Source organism: Aquarana catesbeiana, linkage group LG01, assembly GCF_042186555.1.
Source record: "Aquarana catesbeiana isolate 2022-GZ linkage group LG01, ASM4218655v1, whole genome shotgun sequence".
In the NCBI taxonomy this organism is placed as follows: Eukaryota; Metazoa; Chordata; class Amphibia; order Anura; family Ranidae; genus Aquarana; species Aquarana catesbeiana.
In genome coordinates, this window is record NC_133324.1 from 23,402,344 (window position 1) to 23,420,732 (window position 18,389).

Below are 18,389 nucleotides of genomic sequence, written 5' to 3' on the forward strand. Positions count from 1 at the left end.
GATCGTTTTCTGCTGTTCAGTTTGTGCTTTTGGGTTTGTATCTGCTCTTCAGTGTGTGCAAGCAAGTTCTGCGTGACTTTAGTCATTGTATTCTTGTTCGTTCGTTACTGTTTTTCAGGTCGCTCTTCACAGGCCTTGCTGTTCTTCAGTGCGTTCTATTACTTCATTCTGAGCAGCCGACCGTTTTCTAGTCATGTTGCGTATGCGTACTCCTCGTAGAGTTCGTGCTGTGCGGGGGCTTGGTGTTGGGGTCCTGACCTTGACACAAGTCCAGTCCATGAACAGGGTGGGGAGGAGTTCATGGACCAAGAATTGGTTGCTTCAGCGTGACCAGTTCTCTCATATGCCTTTGCTCCGTGAGAATAATCCTGATGATTTCAGGAACTTTCTCAGGATGACGGACCCCGTGTTTCACCCTCTGTTGGCTTCGCTGACCCCTTATATTAGCAGGCAGGATACCTGCATGAGGCAAGCCATCACTCCAGAGCAGAGGTTGGTCGCTACCCTGCGGTATTTGGCCACAGGGAGAAGCCTGCAGGACCTCAAGTTCTTGACAGGCATCTCCCCCCCAGGCTCTGGGGATCATTATCCCAGAGACCTGTTCTACCATCATTCAGGTCCTGCAGAAGGAGTATATGAAGGTAAGATTTTTCTCCTTTAATATCACATTTTATTGTATTTAATGTTTGCTAATATATTGTATTTCTTTCCTCATTCCCTAATTACCATGATTGGAATATGCTGTGAATGTCCCCTTTGTCCTCATGCATGCTGGATTTTTATGTAATTATTACTTTAGGTCCTTCATACATATTTGCCCTTCAATAACCTCCCCAGCATGGTGTCTCCTGGCCTATATTCACCTCATGTAGTCACTTAACAATGTATTTTATCAGCTCCATAGTAGTGCTTTACCCCAAACACCCCCTAAAATGTTTTTAAATGTTATTTTTGCTTTAAATTCTGGCAGAGTGCCAGAGGCTTTTTTTTGGTGGTGTCCCCAAATAATTTTTAGTAACCCTCCCTCCCCCAACTGCTAAGTCAGCTGATCCCAATTCTCTATCCTCAATCATCTATCTGCTGACTTTGCCAAACCCATACACACTTTACTCATCTCTTTTGTGCTCTGATTTATGGATGAATTCCCTAAAGCATGTAGTGCAAGGGCCTGCCTGTATACTTTCAAATGGTACTGTTTAAAGTTTTTTTATTCTATTATTATCTTGATAGGTAATAGCAGAATGTCCAAATGTCCTCAAAAGTGTACAGTGTGTATTTATATCTTTGTATTATGACACTTCTTACCTGTCCAGTGGGCTGCCAATAGTGTAACTAAGGAGGGGCTGTTCCAAGTAATACCCTGTATTTAGGCATTCATCTCTCAATGAAGTGAAGAGGGTTACCTGTCCAAGATTTCCACACACCCCTATAATGTTAGAAATGGCCCATGAGGGGGGGGGGGGGGGATATGATAGGTGTACCTTATACTTTGGCATTGTTAAATTCCCCTTAATAAATGCTATCTGGAGGTTGTCCCATAATGTTTGTGCCTAATCTGCTTGCCATGTTTCTGATCAAAAATAGTAATGTTTATTTTTTTTTCCTCAACAGTTTCCTTCCACGCCACAGGAATGGCAGACTGTGGCCTCCCACTTTGCCCAGTGGTGGGACTTTCCTAATTGCGGAGGGGCAATTGATGGTAAACACGTCCACATTGTCCCACCACCCAACTCGGGGTCGTACTATTTCAACTATAAGGGGTTCAATAGTATAGTGATGTTGGCGGTGGTGTCGGCTAATTACGACTTCCTGTATGTGGACGTGGGGAAGAATGGCCGGATGTCCGATGGTGGAGTCATCGCCCAGACGGAGTTTTACAGGCGTCTCCAGAATGGCAGCTTGGACTTGCCAGCTCTAGCGGACAATGTGGAAGGACTCCCATTCGTGTTTGTTGCTGATGAAGCGTTTGCGCTGGGGGACCACCTGATGTGGCCATTCCCGATGAGGACCCTCACCCCGGAACAGAGGGTTTTTAATTACTGGCTGGCCAGAGCCCAAAGAGTGGTGGAGAACACATTTGGAATCCTGGCCAGCCGGTTCCGCCTATTTCTGACACCCATCCATATGGCGGAGTATAAACTGAACCATATTATACTTGCATGCTGTATTCTCCATAACTTTTTAAGGAAACATTCGGCCAACTATGCTGGCTCAGTTGGGCCTGAGGCTGGAATGATACATGAAACCACACTGACGGTGCTTGAAAGCGGCCGTCCTGGCTTGCCCTCCCTGAGTGCCCGTGATGTCCGGTTACGCTACCTGGAGTTCTTTGCGGGTAGGGGGGCCATCAATATGCCAGCAAATATGTGAAGCCTTTTTAGAATAAAAAACAAAAAGAAATTCTTTGTGGACATTTACTGCTTGTGTTTGTTTTAGCTGACCCTGACAGAAATGTTTTGAGTGCAGAAAATGGCGTGATTGTGTAACCTTATACAAAGCACTGTTGGCTGTTATTTACTAAATGCAAAAACACATTTCACTACAAGTGCACTTGCAACTGCACTGAACCTGCACTTGTAGTGCAAAGAGGATTTGCCCTTAGGAAATAACACCCATTTTTGCTGAAAACAGCAATTACATCACCCCAAAAGTGTTGTAGTGTTGAGACAATAATCCACACATTCTTGATTAACCAACTTTTTTATACCTGCACAATCACATGTGCATTTACCAAAGGTTTTTAAAACAAACCAACATGTTTGTTGTATAACAATTTTTGGGGTGGCATTATCAAAAATAGAAATGTCCATTTACGATAAAACTGGCCTGTGTAAAACCAACGAGAAAGACAAAAAACTTGAACTTACAAAGTTCACATTAGGTAAAACCTGAAGGCAATATCAGACATCAGTATTTAGGAACTGTGTTTGATATTGCTTTCAGATGGGGGGAAATCACCCCTGGAAAAGCCAAATTTGGAAGATGCACACCAATTTACGAATGGCAACATGTGCTATCTGCCATCACGGGAGATCAAGGGACGTGTTTTGGGGGAGCAAGCCCTTCCTCACCACTACTTTATAATTGAGGAAGGGGTTTCACCCCCAAAACGTGTCCATTGATCTCCCGTGATGGCAGATAGCACATGTTGGCACACTGTGTGCATCCTCCAAATTTGGCTTTTCAAAACATTGCAAAAATATTTAAAAGATTGGACCACAATAAAAAAGTGATTTTGTTGGGTTTTAAATTCGCCCCAAAACATCAATGATGTTATTATTTTTTTGAATCACATCATTTATTTTTTTCTGGATGTTTTGCAATTCGACATTACACCCCATGATCTCCCCGATCAGGATCTGGGCACTTTCTGATGTGAAAGGATCTGGATCACGATCACCTAAAAAGAGAGAAACCAAACAAAAACAGGTATCAAAAATCTGCCGGCATCCATCTCTTACCTGAGCCTGTGGTCGCAGACACTCACCTGTTGTGGTGCCAATTTCCACCACATCTTCTTCTTCCTCCTGCTCAGCTTGTGTTGGTGGTATTTCACCTTCTTCCATAGGTGGGGTCTGTGGTCTCCTCAGATGAGGGGTGTCCTCCGAGTCTTTTCTCCCCTATGTAAAACAAAAATGGTATAATTAGCACACAGATATTTGATGGCAGAACTAGAAATAGGAAACATTGCTTGGAAGTGGGGTACAATTATCAATTTTAGCCGAGTTCCAAGATGTAGTTTTTTTATTGCCCTTTGTCAAGCTGCAATACTTTACCTGTTTTGTACAAGCTTCAGAGATGGAGACCTCCCTATAGTATACACTGGAGCACCTGTGTGGCCCCCCTAATAAAAATTGTGTTCTTGTGTCCCACACTAGTGCTCCAGCGTCCAGATGTGAAAACAGCTGCTCGGTGTCCTCTCCTTACACAGAATCTAGTTTGCATTTCATTCTTGTAACAAACCCATCTACTCAAACAAATATTTGGCATCCAAGTAGGCCCTTAAAATGTGGGAAAATGCATATGGCCTAAACAATGGTGTTTTAGAGGCCGAAAGAAAAATGTTTGATACGAATGAATAATGGGCCTATGAACATTAAAGTTGCCCTTTTAAACTGTACAATTAAGAAAAGCACATGGAGCAGCACGAATGTAATAAAGACAAAAAGAATAGGAACACAGCAGAACTACTTACTTTTTTGCAGCACTCTCCGGATCTTTCGGTACTGCTCTGGCTCTCTTAATTTCAAGTCCGACCACCGCTTCCTGAGCTGATCTTTCGATCGTCGTACCCCGAAATTCCTGTGAAGACTTTTGACCACTTTCGCCATGATCTTGGCCTTTCTCATATTGGGGTTGGGGTAAGGCCCATACTTTCCGTCATAGTCGGCCTTCTTCATTATGTCGACCATCTCCAACATCTCCCCAAAGGACATATTTGTGGCCTTAAAACGTCTCCTTCTGGATCGGGACGTGTCCGGATCCGGGCTTTGATCCTCCTCCTCCTCGTTCCTGTAATTATCATGCACCTGCTGTGACTCCACCATGTGCTCTTCCCCCACTGCGCCGAACAAAAAGGGGCAGGGAATAGAATAGAAAGAACGTCAGGGGCGGGCGGAGGTACACACATGCGCAGTGCATATAAAGCGTAACACACGTGCGTATTACGTACGATCTGTGAGCGGAGGAAGGAGCATTGGACGCGCCGATCGTAAAAACAAAGGTAAGAGACAAACTTGTGCCTATACTGCTTCTAAATTGAAGCCTATATTGTAACAAGATTAGGAGAGTTTTGTCTGACATTAGGCTTTGTCTTGTGTTGTGTCTTGCAGTGAACATGGATATGCTACTGAAAGAAAATGACTTCATGTCAGTATTCCTAGATATGTTAAGGGAGCTGCCATGTCTGTGGGAGATTAAACACCCCCATTTCAAGAACCAAGCAAAGAGGAAGGCAGCACTGGAGCAATTGTGTGAAATTGTGAAGCAGGTGATCTCCACGGCAGACATCACCTATTTAAAGATCTTAATTGGTGGCCTGAGGAGTACATATCTAAGAGAGAGCAAGAAAGTCCTGGATTCACAGAGATCCGGAACAGCAGATGACATCTATGTCCCCAGGATGTTGGACTACGACAGGCTGCATTTTCTGGCAGGCCAGACTGAACCCAGGTCATCACTCTCCAGTCTTCCTTTCACGCTTCCTTCCCCCCCCCGGCTGAGGCTTTTGACGCCCAACCTGGGCCTTCCAGGCCACATGTGGAGGAACCCAGATTGAGCCAGGTATAGCATTCCTCTAAATATTTCTGCTTGTCCAATCAATGATGTTAACTAGATGTTAGTTGTGAGTACTAATTTATGATTGTGATTGATGATGCAAAACATTACAACCATGTCCCTTTTTCATACACAGGGAAGTCTCAGCCAGGTGGTGGCCGGGCCGAGCCGGCTGGCTGATATGCAGGTCTCTCCACCCCCCCTGAAAAGAGAAAGTGGCAGGAGGAGGAGTGCCCTAGAGGAGGCTGGCAGAGGACTCTTTTGGAGGGCTACAGAGGTCCTGGGAGCACGACAGACCGTGGAGGAGGACATTGCTGCCATCATTGCATATAAAATGCAGAGGATGGAGGAGGGCCAACAAGTCATGTGTGAGGCGCTCATATTGGAGGCTCTTAAGAAAGGTATGAGGGGCCAAATTACAGCTCAGACACACCTTTGTGATGGTCCTCCTCCTCCTCCTGCAGGTCCTCCTCCTCCTCCTCCCTCTCCTCCAGGTCCTCCCAGTCCTCCTCCAGGACCTACTCCTCCTCCTGCCACATCTCCAACAGCACAGTCACAGCCTGGAAGGAAGCGTGGAAGGAAGACCAGAAAGTGAGGACCCTGGATCCAGTCTGGTCGGCCAAAAAATGCAGCCTCTTGTGGTACCACAGCCTGGGGACACAGATGTCATCTGCTGCTATCCGGATCTCTGCGAATTCTGGACCAGACTGCCCTCCCTACACATGGACTCCTCAGGCCACCAATTTTGATGTTCAAGAATTGATGTCTGCCGTGGGGGGCACCAGGCTTCGCTAATTTCTCCTGTTGATCCAGTGTTGCCTTCCTCTTTGTTTGGTTCTGAGCCCTTAATAAAGGATTTTTGTCTTGAATTATACTCTCCTATGTGTTTTACTTAAAAAATGACAGTTTTTTTGTGAGGATTCAGGTACATTTCAAATATACAATGTGAAATGAACAAGGGACACCAACAACAAACAATCTCCTTGAGATTAAATAATAAAATATATCAATGGTGCTGGGGTAACTTGACACACAAAACACACACAAAAATAGTCTGGAGTAAAAATAAAAATAAGATTGAACAAAGATCAGCCTTGTAAAAATACAAACATTAAATAATAAAAAAAAAAGGCTTAAAATCCCCCAAAAAATTAAATAAAAAAAAAAAATTATGTCAGATGTGACAACTAATAACAATATATTCAGGGAATCCCAATAAAAAAACAAAAATAAAACTTTGTGAGAAGTGTGTGTGTGAATATGAGCAGCAAAACTACTTAATTCTTGTCACATTATAAAGAAGAAGAGAGTGCGCTGTATTAAACCATTTTTGACATTGCAGCATGACGAAAGTGCTGTATCCATTGCGAACGCTAAGTTTACTAGAACGAGCTGTTCCGTGCCGGAATTTCTTCTGAGCATGCGTGGCACTTTGTGCGTCGGAACAGGCCACACACGGTCGGAATTGACGCGATCGGATTTTGTTGTCGGAAAATTTTATTTCCTGCTCTCCAACTTTGTGTGTCGGAAAATCCGAGGGAAGATGTCCGATGGAGCCCACACACGGTCGGAATTTCCGACAACACGCTCCGATCGGACATTTTCCATCGGAAAATCCGACCGTGTGTACGGGGCATAAGAGTGGCAAGGATGTGGAATTCCCTTCCACAGGCGGTGGTCTCAGCGGGGAGTTTTGATAGCTTCAAGAAACTATTAGATAAGCACCTGAATGACCGCAACATACAGGGATATATAATGTAATACTGACACATAATCACACACATAGGTTGGACTTGATGGACTTGTGTCTTTTTTCAACCTCACCTACTATGTAACTATGTAACTATATGGGAGGAGCTCAGGGAACATCTGTTCCCAAATATCTTTCATAACTAATGGATTCAAAAGCTACAAGCATTTACTCACCACAGGGTACCAAGCTGTCATCCCCAGCTTCTATAGTCAGTCAAGCACTTACTCAAGCATGATTAGTGCTTTATTATCTGCTGTGGAGGGCAGAGAAGACATTACGGGACTAATAGACCCCTGATGTCTCCATAAAGAGAACCTGTCACATGTTCATACTATCACACAGGGACTTGTTAGCCCCCTGTGATAGCAATAAGGGTAAATGAAAAAGTGCTACAAATGTATAAGACAATCAAATAAATGTAAAATATTTGAAAATTAACCTGTCTCCCTGTGCAGACATGTGACTGCAAATGTGCGCACAGAGCAAGCATGTGTATGTGAAGAGCAATTGCAAAACGTACATGCTCTCAGAGTGAGAGCAATAATTCTAGATCCTTCTTTCATGATTAGCTCTAAACTGATGAGCTGTAAAAACCATTAAAGTGTCACCCATGGACAAATTTGGGGTACCATGGTACTTCGGTTGCATTCGGAAAGTGTTCACCGCGCTTTACTTTTTCCACATTTTGTTATCTTAAAGCCTTATATTTTCCTCAAATTTCTACAAACAATATCTCATAATGACAATGTGAAAGAAGTTTGTTTGAAATCTTTGCACATTTTTAAAAAATAAAATACAAAAAAATCCCAAGTACATAAGTAATTTTGGGACTGGGCAATGAGGGGTCAGAACTAGGTACCACATCCCAATGGGTAAATGAGAACAATTGGTAAAAAATAAGAAGGACTTTAAAGGTACCAAAATAATATGCAAAAAGGTTTATAAAAATATAAATTTTATTGGACGTATGTGTCTGTAAAATGACAATAAATGTTCAAAAGCATAATATTCATACAACATGTGCAACCACATCTTACTCTACATGTTTCGCTCATAAGAGCTTCCTCAGGAGATTTTGAAAGTGTTGCATGAAGTTAAATATTACAAAAGAAACGGATAATAATGAAAAATTGTATTTGAAGATTATTGTGACAATTGTGTCAAAAAATGCTCACATATGTAGGAAGTCTCAGCTATTCATATAGAAATTCCTACTAAAAGGAAACAATTTGTTTTTCTCCTAGGATTTTGCTGGCTGATTTCCCAGGAAAACAGACTTGGCAACAGAAGTGCTGTTGGTCTACACCTGGATCTTGTTAAGACGCAGCAAATACCTTCTGCTGTTCCTCTACCAGAACATCCCAGCAATAAACCATTTCCCCCTGTTTTGGGGACAAAAAAGATTGTATTGGTTCTACACTGTTGCAACTGTTGAATAAGGTCAATTTTGCCTCTCTTTAAAATTACTAGATAACTCTTTTTATGATCCTGGTCTAATCAATTAGGGCCATAGAAGCTAATAAACTTACATGTGGATTTTATACTTTTCTGAATCTTTATCATCTCCCTATGGTTGCATCTCTGCCCCCTTAATTCAGGCTCCAGTCTAGGAATCAGAATTTTCTGATTAATTCAAGTATCATTGCAAATAAAAGCATCTGGTAGGCATGCATTCTCAGCTCGTTGTTATTATTTTTTGTAAAATGTATACAATCATGATTTATGATGTGTTATGTAATTTTTTTGACACGATTGTCACAATAATCTTCAAGTACAATTTTTCATTATTGTCCATTTCTTTTGTAGTATTTAACTTCATGCAACACTTTCAAAATTCTCCTGAGGAAGCTCTTATGAGCGAAGCATGTAGAGTAAGAAGTGGTTGCACATGTTGTATGAATATTATGCTTTTGAACATTTATTGTCATTTTAAAGAAATGTATGTCCAATAAAATTTATATTTTTATAAACCTTTTTGCATATTATTTTGGTACCTTTAAAGTCCCACTTGTTCTTTACCAATTGTACCCATGTACATAAGTATTCACTGCCTTTGCCATGACACTCAAAATTGAACTCAGGTGCATCCTGTTTTCACTAATCATCCTTGAGATGTTTCTACAACTTGATTGGAGTCCACCTGTGGTAAATTCAGTTGATTGGACATGATTTGGAAAGGCACACACCCGTCTATATAAGGTCCCACAGTTCACAGTGCATGTCAGAGCACAAACCAAGACATGAAGTCCAAGGAATTGTCTGTAGAAAGGATTGTATCGAGGCACAGATCTGGGGAAGGGCACAGAAAATGTCTGCGGCATTGAAGGTCCCGAATGAGCACAGTGGCCTCCATCATCTGTAAAAAGAACCACCAGGACTCTTCCTAGAGCGGGTTGCTGTGCCAAACTAAGCGATCGGGGGAAAGGGCCTTAGTCAGGGAGATGACCAAGAACCCGATGGGAGAGAGGAGAACCTTCCAGAAGAACCATCATCTCTGCAGCACTCCACCAATCAGGTCTGTATGGTAGAGTGGCCAGACAGAAGCCACTCCTCAAAGGCACATGACAGCCTGTCTGGAGTTTGCCAAAAGGCACCTGAAGGACTCTCAGACAATGAGAAACAAAATTCTCTGGTCTGATGAAACAAAGATTGAACTCTTTGACCTGAATGCCAAGCCTCATGTCTGGAGGAAACCAGGCACCGCTCATCACGTGGCCAATACCATCCCTATAGTGAAGCATGGTGGTAGCAGCATCATGCTGTTGGGGTTTTTCAGTGGCAAGAAATGGGAGACTAGTCAGGATCGATTGAAAGATGAATGCAGCAATGTACTGAGACATCCTTGATAAAAACGTGCTCCAGAGCACTCTCGACCTCAGATTGGGGTGGAGGTTCATCTTCCAACAGGACAACAACCCTAAGCACACAGACAAGATAATAAAGGAGAGGCTATGGTACAACTCAGTGAATGTCCTTGAGTGGCCCAGCCAGAGCCCAGTATTGAATCCAATCACATCTCTGAAGAGATCTAAAAATGGCTGTGCACCGACGCTCCTAATTCAACCTAATAGAGCTTGAGAGGTCCTGCAAAAAAAAATGGGAGAAACTCACCAAAAATAGGTGTGCTAAGCTTGTAGCATCATACCCAAAAAGACTTGAGGCTGTAATTGGTGCCAAAGGTGCTTTACCAAAGTATGGAGCAAAGGTTGTGAATACTTATGTACATGGGATTTTGCTTGTTTTTTTTATTTTTTACTAAATTTGCAAAGATTTCAAACAAACCTCTTTCACGTTGTCATTATGGGGTATTGTTTGTAGAATTTTGAGGGAATTAATGAATTTAATCTATTTTGAAATTAGGCTATAACATAACAAAATGTGGAAAAAGTGAAGCACTGTGACTACTTTGCAGATGCACTGTACATTCAGTTCCAAGATGGACGCTTAACCCCTCAGTTCCTGCTCCTAGAGGTCCGGATAACAGCCTACAGCAGTCATCCAGTGAAAAAACTATGAGGAGCACACCGGAGCGCCTCAGCCACTCGATCCCGCTCTCCCAGGGATCAGGACTCGCAGTTAAGCCGCCAAATACCGGAGATATTCCAGACGCAATCCCAGAGAAGCACGCTGGCTTCACAGGCCTCAGATCTCCCACTCAGACAGCAGAGACCGGAGCCGCAGCCCTCCCCCTTCACCTGACATGCAGGCCGCTTCAACGCTGAGTCTTGCCGACCTGTGGACAGTAGTGGCAGACATCAAAAACACACTGTCTGCCGCTATATCTGACCTACAATTGGATATCCAGGCCATAGTCCTGCGGGTGGAGGAAGTGGAGGAGACACAAGCCTTCCATGATGCCCTGCTCTGTCACATGCAGCAGGTGACTGAAACCCATGCCGTCCATCTAAGAGACATCAACCGTCACATGGAGGATCTTGATAACCGCGGGAGACGCCGCAACCTTAGGGTAAGAGGCCTTCCTGAATCCTTTGACTCTGCCCAACTCTCCCGCATGGTTACGGCCCATTTTAATGAGCTACTGGAAAGACCCCCAGAATCACCTATTGCTATGGAGCGCATTCACAGAGCACTGCCCCCGAGGGGAAGGGACACCAAGAGACATAATGTGCTGCCTGAATGATTTCCTTCTCAAGGAGGAAATCCTACGTAAAGCTAGAGGCAGAATACACTTCACCTTCCAGGGCTCTGACATTAAAATATTTCAGGACCTGTCTAATATAACACTACAGAGGAGAAGAGAACTGAGACCTCTACTTGACGTACTAAGAGCCAGAAACTTAGTATATCGCTGGAAATTCCCTTTCTGTCTTTCAGTGTCTCAAAATGGTCACACAGATAACCTCAGGGTGCCGGAAGACTTAGAGCATTTTTGCACCTCACTTAAAATCCCCCTGGTGGATCTGCCTGATTGGTATAGTGACTTCTGTCTCCCTCCACTGCGCAGAGCCTCTTCCATGGAAGGCATCACTGAGGCGGGTAATTTCAGTATTAGACGCAGTAGCATGCACCCTCCACTTTCACCTTCCCAAAACTCGGGGATTACGAAAAATGGCAGCTCTACAGCATCCCCAGATCACACAGTGGAAAACCAGATGAACACTGTAATTACATGGGGAACACTCACCCCTAATCTATGATGCAGCCTATGTCTAACTCAAAACCGAAAGCTAACCCGCTTAGACCGTACTACCACATTTCTACACAGGCCTAGCACATCCTTCTGGCATATTCCCTTCTCCTCTGAGATCGCACCCTCAGCAAAACATTTGAAACTGACTGGATAATCCTCATGGACTTACCCGAGACGACCCTCTCCAACACACCCCTACTGGAAATGCAGAAGTGACAGATTTAGAACTTATTGCTGACCTTCTCTTTCAGAGTAAAATATCTCCATTCACCGAAGAGACAAACTAACGATCAGGAAACGTTCCAGCCCCCCAAGAACCCAACTCCTACCCTAAGGGCATGGTCCTATCATATGCACTGTATCCCAACTAGGGGGCTACCCGGTGTGAGCTACTAACGAACCCACTTTTTATTACAGACTATTCACCTATCTCTTCAATAGTTGCCAAGGACTAGAGGACGACACCGTGAAGGAAGAAATAGAATACGAACTGTACACAGACCTTACCAGGTAAGGTTTGCAAGAAGATCCCACCTTGGAAAGGGAGAGGACACCTACCTTTAAACTGCCAGTGGTAAAGTACACCTACTTACCTTGAAGAAGCACTATCACTGACTTGTACATAAACTTACTATGACCATCTCACAAAGGTATGAGTGTGGCACATTCAGGACACAATTCCCTTTTTCACATCAGGCCAATTATACCTGAACTTCGTTCCTATGACCACGTTTTGTACGCCTTGCAAATTGCCTTTAGACCAAACACCGGACAATAATTTTATACCAAATGCCGAACACTAACTTTACAGCCAAACCCAACAGACCAAATAACCAACCTAATAATAAATAAAATCAGGTGCGCTACTGGTGCCAAACACACTGGTGAAAGGTTCAGCTCCAAACGAAGTATAAATATTCAGCATTATCTAAATATTAAACGTGAATACAAGCAATAGATAGATTAATTCAATAATGTGCAGTCCACCAAAAGAACAAATAGTTAATAAAAAGTCCTTGAAATGATCCCAAAACGGTGTAAACTTTTCTTATATAAACAATCCTTTCTTCAAATGTGGAATACAATCTTCATTGTATTAAACAGGCCAGATATTGGTAGAAAAGGCCGCTTACCAAATGCGTAGGACCCCTATTACGGGGGTCTTCAGGGCTCAGGTATGTCAGATCTTGTAGGCAGGGACAGCTGGTTTTGATTTCACACAGAGACTTTCAATCCACCTTAGACCCTTCTCGAGCGCTGTGGTCACAATGTAATGAACTGTACCTCTGCAGGATCACTCGTGATATGTGGGGGAAAATTAAAAGAACAGAGGGTACCCCATAGTGTAGTAAATTAAAACTTCTTTTATTAAAAAACGATGGGTAGCCGACATCCAAAGATATAGCAGAAAACACAAAACGAAACTAACAGCCCAGTCGCGGTGAAGCTAGCCAGCTGATGTGTGGTGACGCCAGGTCCCGTAGCTCCGCCCGGCGCTGTGTTTCCCTGTAAGAGGCATCGACTGGGAGAGGAGACTGGGAGAGCAGACTTTCGCCAGTGTGTTTGGCACCAGTAGTGCACCTGATTTTATTTATTATTTGGCAAGACTGAATATTCAAGTTTTTTTAGGTTGCAGCACTTTTTGTCATCACTATTTCTAACTGCTCTCATTTTATACCACAGTGTTGTAGTTGGTTAGGGGTAGCGCAGACTGTCCTTGTTACAAATAACCAACCTCCCATGCGCACAAAATTGTCCGGCTAAGTGCCACCCTCATACCCAAATGAGCTACCCCAATACCCCACAAATGTACATATAGTTAGCACTGTTAAGGGGGTGGTGATGCCTTGTACATCGTGCAAGATAACGTTTACTCTGAAGTTGATATACTACCAGTTAATAATGCTTCCTCACTCAATGTTGATGTTTACTGTTTTACTTGAATATTCCATTACGCTAAAAAGGGATACAATTCCCCTTCTTTACTGCCTCGCACACAGTGGGAATTAGGGAATACTCTCGTTTGAACTATTTACTGGACCCCATAGTTTATGAAGCAATACACACGACAAGCCCAATACAATCTGTAAGTAATCTAAGTTGTATAGGACTTAATAGAACAATATTCTATATAAATCCTTAGGAGAAAAGACTACTTCCCCCATCTAACTAAACAGAAATCACATCATTGACCTAACACAACTCCGACAAGGAGGCGATCCCCATACACCAACCTACTCCTATAGCCATGATACTACTTACTGCTCATCTTTTTAACTATCCCCGTATCTAATTATCGAGATACAATGACTCTCACAAATGGCACCTAGACCTCACAGGAACGTGAGACCCTTTCCTCTCAGGAACCGTAACCAGCCACCCTCACACACAGCGGACTCTATGAATACCGGCTGACCCTTATGGGCTTACTGTCTTACGAAGTAAGGACATGTTTCCTTATTCCTTATAAGCCCACACGACCATCCCCCTCTCTTTCTCTCCCCTTTTTACCCCCCTACAGTACATATCCCCACTACATACACTCCTGACCACCTACCCTCCCCCGCTCCGGACATTTGCCTTACCTACTCACCCTCTCCTCTCTAACTCCCCTCCCCTACCACCCTTAACCAAACCACCCTCTCTTGCTTCTCTCCCCCGGTCAATTCTCAGCTGGGATAAGTATACCCTTAACAAACATGGCATCACCCAAAACCACAACAAAGAATACCACCCTCAAGCTGATCTCTTTAAACACCAAAGGCCTGAATAAACCCGAGAAACGTTCCCAAGTTCTAACCAGTATGAGATGCATGAAGGGAGACATAGTGTTCTTGCAGGAGACCCACTTCTGTTTGGAGGCTACCCCGAAACTTTCCAACAAGCACTTTCCGCATAGCTTTCACGCTACATCCTCAAGCTCTAAAACAAAAGGGGTCACAATTCTTTTATCCAAGAACACTACCTTCCAGGTATCAAACACACTGATCGATACACAGGGACAATACATCTTCTTAAAAGGTACCCTTCAGAACAGACCAATCACCCTGGCTAACATTTACAGTCCAAATACATCTCAAGTCCCATTCTTCTGAGAAGTCCTACCCAAACTATCCTCTTTCCAAACTGGAATGTTGATTCTGGGTGGAGACTTTAATGCCCATCTGGATCCTCTCCTCGACACCTCTACGGGAACATCCAGCCTTCCATATAGGGCACTATGTCAGATAAAACTTAGTATACAAAACCTTTTACTCCTGGACACATGGCGGACGCTCGGACCATAGGAAAAGGACTTCACCTTTTTCTCTGCACCACACAACCGATACTCCCGACTCAACTATCTCCTCCTTACACAACGTGATCTCCCCTTTCTGACAAAGGCAACTATAGAACCCATGACTCTCTCGGATCACCACCCAATTTCGACCCTTCCCGACAAAATCACGTACTCCCAAATTTGGAGACTTGACCCATCTATCCTGACTGACAAACTCCACACAACTAAACTTAGTAAATGCCTAGATGATTACTTCTCAGAAAACGACACACCAGACACAACCAGTATGACACAATGGGAAGCCCATAAATGTGTTATTCGGGGAAAACTTATCTCATTGTCGGCCAAAATGAAGAGAGAAAAATGAAAAAGACTCACAGAACTTTTCACCAAACTCCAGACACTCGAAACACTACATAAGCGTACATTAGCCCAACACGCGTACCAAGAACTCATTGAAACCCACACATCGATACAAGATAAACTAGGACGTACAGTGAGGAAAAATTTCACATTATCTCAAAAGCTCTTCCACGAATTTGGAAACAAAAGTGGACACCTGTGAGCCCAAGCTTTACATTCAAGAAGAGCTAGAACAACAGAACATAAGTTACACTCCCCCACAGGAGAAACATACACGAAAAACACCAACATAGCCCAAGAGTTTGAAAGATTGTACTCAACTTTATACAACTTAGAGACACCAAACTCCCCCACACTTCCTCCAGACTCCAGGCACGCCAAAATCACAGAATTCCTGGAAAGATTCTGCCCCAAATCAATTACCCCAGAATCGGAACAAAAAACTAGAAGGCCCAATCACACACCAAGAATGGAAAGAGGCTGTCAAGAATTTAAAATCGGGCAAAAGCCCTGGCCCGGATGGCCTATCGGCCACCTACTATAAAACCTTCATGGAAAAACTAGTATTCCCTACCTAAAGGCTTTTAATTCCATATCCCAATCCAACCCACTTACACCCGGATGCTTGAAGCTCACATAACCGTAATTCCCAAAGCTGACAAAGATCCATCACAAGCAGCAAATTATAGACCGATATCACTCTTAAATGTGGACATCAAAGTTTTCTCAAAAATCCTGGCCAATAGACTCCTCACAATACTTCCTTCACTTGTCTCCTGTGACCAAGTTGGCTTTGTCCCTGGAAGAGAGGCCAGGGACAACACCATCAAAGCCATAAATCTACACCATCACATAACCACATCAAACCAGAAAGGCTTCGCCCTTTCCTGGATGCGGAGAAGGCATTCGACAGGGTGGCTTGGGATTACATGCAAGCGGTCCTGCAGGCTATGGGCGTTGGCCCTCATATGCTTCCCTTATCCTGTCTCTATACGCTGGTCCCTCTGCCCAGATTAGAGTGAATAACACCCTGTTGAGTGCCTTACTTATCCGCAATAGGACAAGACAGGGTTGCCCCCTATCTACCATCCTTTTTGTCCTTACCCTCAAACCCCTCCTCTGTTGCATTAGGAACAACCCTGATATCAGAGGCATTAAAGCCGATGACACAGAGTACAAGCTTGCCGCCTTTGCGGATGATATTCTGTTGTTCCTACCAACCCTCACACTACACTGCCAATATTTAATTTCCAGCCTCAAAATTAATTTTGCTAAAATATTCGCCCTCAACATATCCTTGCCATCACAACTAGTATCACAATGTAAAGACAACTTCCCCTTTATTTGGCAAACGAACCAGATTACCTACTTAGGAATTCAACTCCCTGCCAAACTGGAGGATCTATATTCAAAAAACTACATACCAATCCTGAATAAATTGACAACAGATCTCAAAACAATGGGACAAACCAATATTCTCCTGGTTTGGCAGGGCGGCGATACTTAAAGTGAATGTACTACCAAGACTACTATATATCCTACAGACAGTTCCTATACACACACAGCGCCGGCCTTCTTCAAAAATTATAGAAGTCTCTGTTCTAAATTTCTCTGGGGAAAGTACAAACCCAGGATCAACCACAATCAACTGACACGGCCCAAACACCTAGGTGGGATTGGACCTGATGAACTACCATAAAGCGATAGACTTGACTAGAATATTCGACTGGCACTTACATGCCACCACCAAAGACTGGGTCATATTAGAAGAGTCCTTCACAAAGTTATCCCTCAAATCACTCCCTTGGATAATGGAACACCATACACCTCCAGAAGTCAACTCACACCCACTAATCAGGCCCACATTACAAAGCTTCCGCTTTGTCTGCAAACACACCTCACTATCGACTGTGCCAGGCCCAATGACCCCGATAAGAATAAACCCAGACTTCCCCCCAGGAATGACTAAGGATTTCCTCACACAACATTGGTCAGAGGAACAGATTTTGGCTCACCACTTCTACGAGCAAGGAAAACTTTGCACCACCTCCCAACTTGCAACACTTATGGAAAAACCCATAATTCCACCGGGAAAAACACTTAACGATCACACACTTTCTGGGATCCCTAGACAGAAAATCCACCGTCACCAGACAACTAACAACATTTGAAAGACTGTGCGCACTCACATCCCCCCAAAACCACTTGATCTCCTCTACCCACTCCCCCCTCTTCTCAGAATGCCAACCAAACGACTCCAACACTTGTGCAGTGTGGGAAAAAGATCTTTCCCTATCCCTAACACTGGAAGAATGGGAAAAAATATACTTAAACATACATAAAGGTTCCCTAAATGTATCTACGCAAGAGAACGGATACAAGGTCCAATCACGCTGGTACCGCACGCCATCTATACTGCACAAATTCAAACCAACGCTATCGGACGTATGTTGGAGATGCCATGAACAACGTGGATCCCTGATCCACATTTGGTGGGAATGCCCCCGTATCCAAATCTTCTGGGCAGAGGTACATCGCATCACCTCCATGTTACATCCTACAACCTGGAAAGAACATGTAAAGTATGTAAACAGTAAAAAATGGAGGACAGACCATATTGGCCCCATAAAGAATGAGGAAGGACATCTGGTTACAAAGGATGGGGAGATGGCGAAGGTATTGAATTTATTCTTCTCCTCAGTCTTCATGAGTGAATCGGGGGGCTTCAGTAACCAAAACTGCAGTGTTTATCCTCATGACACAACACAGGAAGCACCTCCATGGTTAACAGAGGACAGAATTAAAATTAGACTTGAGAAACTTAACATTAATAAATCACCTTGACCAGATGGCTTGCATCCGAGGGTACTTAGGGAACTCAGTCAAGTGATTGCCAGACCGTTGTTCCTAATTTTTACAGACAGTCTACTGACTGGAATGGTACCAGCTGATTGGAGAAAAGTCAATGTAGCACCAATATTTAAAAAGGGCCCAAAATACATCCCTGGGAATTACAGACCAGTTAGCCTAACATCAATAGTATGTAAAATCTTGGAGGGGATGAT